Here is a 6,000-nt window from a genome sequence, read left to right as displayed (position 1 = left end):
TCGGCGTCGTTGCCGAAATGACACCTCGATTAGCGAACACTTCATTCTCTTCATGATACAACGAATGTAGCACTTTATCAAACTATCACGCAGGGCATGCGTAACATATATACACTACTGGCTTTGTGCCAACCAACACAGGTCACAGCACAACAATGCAAGTCTAGAAATCACTCACCATTGAGGTCATCCTCTGGGCAAGCCTTTGTTGTTTCAGCTGAATTCCAGTGAAACCACAACGAAACACAGCAGTGCGGGCACGACGACCGCCAAAAAACTGTACTAGAAGAACAAAAAACGTGAAAATCTTGCCATGATGCCGCTGACACGCGAGTTCTCGGACCAGCGCACGCCGCAGGATTGGAATTTGTCTCTCGGCGCGGCCGCGAGTAGCCGCGGATTGGATTTGGACCATTAGACTGCAGGGCGTCAGTGAAACCAGAACTAAATTTCTTCGGCAGTTTTAATTTTGTCTGCCTGTTTAATTAAAAACAAAGTAATTCCAGCTGTTTAAAAATATTTCAGATAGATATGTATCTTTCTACCTTAGTGTCACCATTTGCATACACACCACATGCAAACTTGCAATCGAAGTAAAAATTAATAAACAAATTAATACTCTCACGGTGAGGGGAAGTGATCTGGTACCGACTTTTCTATTTGGGCTTCAGAAATAGCCAGAGAGGGCAGATTAACCTATAGCATGAATGTTGTAGCAATGCCATCGTATGTGGTTCAACATTTATTCATCATTTGACAATATTGCTGCAATGTGAAAAGACCACTTCAGAGCAACGTTATCAGCAAGTTGCTTGGTAACATTGCAGCAACATTATCTAATATTGAAGAATGTTAGCGCAACATAGTACAACATTGGCAATGTTGTGGCAACGTTGCAGTTACATACTGTGCTACTAGGGATAGCAGCGAGGCTCTATGGTGAGGCAGCTATGACATATAATGTTCACCAGCTGCTGCACCTTTCTAAGGTTACGCGCATGTTTGGCCCATTATGGGGTGTGTCCACGGTTCCTTTTGAAGATGGGATTGGCCGTGCACTGCGGCTTGTGTCAGCAGCCAAGCTGGTGCCTATGCAGGTCGCTGAACGGTGCATAATGCAGCAGTGCTATCGAAGCTCAGAAAGAAATTTGGAGCTCCCAGCTCATTTGGCTTTTGCCAAGAAAAATATTAGCGCTTAGCACACAAACAGCTACCAGACATGTGCTCTGGGTGTGCCACACCCTGTTCCTTCATTTCCCGAGCAGCTAAAGATGATTTCAATTCACACTTTGGCTGCATTCCTCAGATGTCTAGGTACTTTCGAGCACAAATTGGCAGCATTATTATACACAGTTCGGATTATTTGACTCCAAAAAAGACCAGCTCTTGTTATGTTAAAATGGTAGACGGCTCATATTGTTATGTACTTGGAACTTATGAGATTGCAGGCTGTATATATTTTCACTCCCAAAGGCTTCTTGTTTCACCACTTGTATTTGATGTCCTACATATCATGCAGTGTCAGCACCCACCGGCTGATCAGAATAATTGTTTGCACTCCCTTGATGATGTGTCTCTGCAATGTGTTTTCTTTAGTATTAATGATGTTTCATACTTGTGTGAAGTGCCCAACCAGAAGGAAAGAGATTGATCTGGTAGTGATGTATGATGTGCAGTTCATGAAGGTAGTTTCAGTGTATTTTTATTTTTGTATTCCTTTAAGGTAGCTCTTCAGTGTGTTTAACTTTTTTCAAACTTGTGGCCATGAAATTCATTGCAGTTAGCAGCAATTACACCAATCTTCAGATTGTGACGGGAGGTTGCTCCATATTGTCACATTGTCAAAAGTTCGTCGTCAGTTATAAATTCAGCACGGCCACAAGCGGCAGGCATTGTCTTCGACGACCGCCAAGCACGCTTGTTGCTACACCGCTGCCGAGTCGTTCAGTTCTTTGTGGGTGTGAAACAGCCCAACAGTGTTTCTTTGGAAGCCGTTTTGCTGTCTACCTGACTGCCAAACTGCAGCCATCACAACTACGTGACAATATTACACTAATCTCAAAGTTTCTTTTATTCTTCGAACATTTATGCTTCAAAGTATTTAGTGCAAATAATGCAAGAGAGAACACATTGCCATGTATGCTGACAAAGTCTGTTGATGGGATTTATAAGACATAAGTAGAGGCCGGATTTTTAGGCACCAAGAAGGCATGTTTTAGGCGCCAAAAATAGGTGGTTAAGATTTGATTTTAGGCACCTAAAAAGAAAAATAAGCACTATAAACTGCATCAAAATTGCACTTATCAGATCCGAACATCAGCACGCAATATCTGCCATAAAGTAAAAACAGCCGGAATGATTTGAGATCTTAACCATTGTGTGCGAACCTTAGAAGCACTCTTTTTAAAGCTGTCGTGAAGCTTTTCGTACAACACGCATGCTTCAGCAGAGCAAAAGAGATGGTTACAAAGCCTTTTAAAATGTGTTGGCATACCTGGAAACAAACAATTTGCTTGTCGTGCACAATAGTAAAACAAGAGGCCGTGCATTTAGCAATTGACGCAAATGTGACTTTAAAGCATCCGACATGTGTTCAGAGTCATCCTCATAGGAATTAAACTTATCTATTGCAGGCATGCACGGTGCTTTAACATTAATAAATGTGTCGCCATTTGTGTAAACTGCGTTTTATAGTTAGTGGCTCCAAGTGTCGGAAGTCACGCGGACTTAAAATGGTGCTTGCTATTAAAAGGGTCTGGAAACCATAAGTACGAGATGCTAAAAATGTAGCCGCTTAGTGCTGGTGATGCTTTATATGCCGAAAATAATTATATAGTTCAGCACGGGCCTACGTACATCCACTGGGGATTCATAATAAATAAACACCGTTCATATAGTAATCACTGCTAAAGTCATGAAAGCAGTAGCACACAAGCAACGTCTCCATGTTGGTGGGCTCAAAATTGTGCCTCTTCTCACTGAGAACAAGCTTGTAAGCTGAAAAGGAACGCTCCACACCAACAGATGTTACAGGAGTGTGCTTGTAGGAAACCATTTCGATTGAAGGGTTGAGATAATATGACATAGGAGTGACGCCAAAAGAGTGATATTCATACAAGCATCAAACATTGTTTGAGTGCATGAATGTGTTCCGTATGCACGCACGACTGGCACGGCTCTCAGCTTTCCAGTGCGGCCTACTCCAAGAAAACTGCCGCCAAAGGCTATTTGATTAGGATGACATGCAGATGAGGCACAAGGAATGATCATAAGGCAGATTACCAATATGGCAAATTTTATCGAGTTAAACTTTATCCAGCCAGCTTATGGAACAATTTGCAGTCAACTCGAACCCACTGGGAATTATGTGGACGAAACTTACGTACTTCATGTACTTTCCAAAATGTAGCACCATCTGGTCAACTACCATTTTAACGGCCAGAGTTTACAAGCTGTAACTACAAAACGGCAGAAACAGGAAAAAGGTTATTTCGATATTTTTGGCTTATGTGGTTGACATTGTCTACACAGTCGGCGTTGGAGTAGTGTTCACCGCACCCAAGTGACGAAGTCATTTAATGTTGCCATGTGTGGGTTCAACTCGAAACCGAAATGGATTCGAAAACAAAGAGAATCTGAAAACAAAACCACAACGTATATCAGGGCCATTTTCTTCAAAATAGATCATTTTTAGGCACCAACGTTGGAAATCGGCATTTATAGGCGCTGACGCCCAAAATAGGCATTTATGGCACCATCAAATGTGTATTAAACATGTCGTGAACGCCTAATTCATGCTCATATGTAAAAATGGTGCGCCTATGATGCCTTGAAAAAAATAGGCATTTGCCTAAAATCTGGTCTCTAGACATAAGGATATACCTGGCCTTGCAGCCTGATAGTATGATGCTTTGTCATCCTTGTTTTTTCATGTGTTTAAAATGTTTGCTGCTTTTAAGTGTAAAGAATAATGCACGTTCCTGTCCAACATTTATTACTCCCTCTGCTTTGTTGTTGTGGCCTAGTGTGTGTAATAAATCATGTTTGTAGATCACATCACATCACTTTATTTTCCTTAAAGACCCTTTTCCAGGGTGTTACATAAGGGGTGGGGTTTACGAAATGCAGGAATCAACAGTGCTTGAAAATGATGATGAACATGTTATGGCAGTAATATTATGGGGAAGGCCGTTCCAGTCAGCTGCTGCACGAGAAAAAAATGAGTTGGCAAAAACAGTGGTACGGCCACGTGGACGCAAAACATGGAAGAGAATGATCGACCGATGCGGTGGGACCTACATTGTGGAAGTGCGCAAATGTATGGTTCTTGTTTTAGTGGTGAATAAAAGAACTTGTGAAACAGGACAAGACTGGCTATGCGACGGCGACTAGAAAGATTAGCTAGACCTGACTACGATTTGAGGGATGATATGCTGACATCGTACTAGTATGAGGAGTGCATGAATCTGATAGCCCTGTTTTGAAAAGATTCGATAGCGTGTGTTAAATATTCTTGATAAGGGCTCCAGATGGGTGATGCGTATTCAAGTTTAGTTCTAATGAATGAGATGTACGCTTGTAGTCTTACGTGTTGTGGGGCTTCCCGTAGGTGATGTTTTAAGAAACCTAGTGTTTTATTAGCAGATGATATCAGGTTAGTCACGTGCAAACGCCAAGATAAATCATTAGAAATGGTGACTCCTAAGTATTTATATGACTGGACGAGGTCAACTGGGGAATTGCAGACTGTGTATTTGAAAACAAGAGGATTTCGACGGCGGGGAAGGACATGCACTTGCATTTGTTAGAGTTGAGCATCATCATCCACTGGTAGCACCAGTCTTGCACATGGCGCAGGTCTGCCTGAAGGGATTCTTGGTCAGAATGGTTAGTCACTGAGCGATAAATGACGCAATCATCGGCGAATAAGCGGATGTGACAAGAGACATGCTGGGGTAAATCATTAATGTATATGAGGAATAACAAAGGACCGAGAACAGAACCCTGTGGGACGCCAGAGGTTACTGGAAGCGGGTTGGAAAGTTGGTTATTAATGACGACGGACTGAGAGCGATACGTGAGGAAAGCTTTAATCCATGCAATTATGTTCGGATGTATACTTCAACTGGGAGAGTTTAAGAAGCAAGCGTTGATGAGGTACTTTGTCGAATGCCTTAGCGAAATCTAAGAAAATGGAGTCAGTTTGCAGGTTAGTATCAAGGTTGGCGTGAATATCATGTAGAAAAATGGCTAGTTGAGTTTCGCAGGAGAACCCCTTGCGAAATCCATGCTGTGATGGATGGAAGAAATTATTTGAATCCAAAAATTGCATGATTTGAGAGTAAATGACATGTTCCATGATTTTGCACGGTACACTTGTTAATGAAATGGGGCGATAATTAAGAGGTGAATCAGTACTACCTGATTTGTGGACGGGAACGACCTTCCCCACTTCCCAGTCGTCTGGAATGGTACCTTCGGAGAGTGATTGCGAGAACAATCCTCAAAACCTCAAAGCCTCAAAACTGGCTGCACTTATTTTTGATGCAGCGTTACATGTTCCATGGGTGTGTTCCGGGAACCAAAATTCTGTTACTGCTGTCAATTAAGTTGCCGTATACCCTAGTGATACGAAGAATGTTTACGCAAATGCCTTTCAAAGAAGGTCCTCCAGCCAGTGGAGCTGGCCAGTTGGTGTGATGTGATGGTTAATCCCCATTCACTTAGTGTGACATACAGGGGGCTGGGAATTAACTGCATAGAGATCATGAATCCAGCGTCAAGGAATATGTTCACTTGACATCGCGGTGCTAGGTGGGCGAGTTTAATGTTCTCAATGATACACATCGCCAGAGAGAGAGAGACTCTTTAATGAAATACAGAGAATTTAGCCGGCGTTTCAATATCGCTGGCATGCTACTCTGCGTAGGGAGGGTAATTTGGGAGATAAAGACTGAAGGAGAGCCGCACATGAGTTGTGCGGCTTCTCATGACAACACA

The sequence above is a fragment of the Amblyomma mixtum genome, chromosome 10 (genome assembly GCF_055824585.1).
Source record: "Amblyomma mixtum isolate Tamu chromosome 10, ASM5582458v1, whole genome shotgun sequence".
In the NCBI taxonomy this organism is placed as follows: domain Eukaryota; kingdom Metazoa; phylum Arthropoda; class Arachnida; order Ixodida; family Ixodidae; genus Amblyomma; species Amblyomma mixtum.
This window is presented reverse-complemented; position numbering follows the sequence as displayed.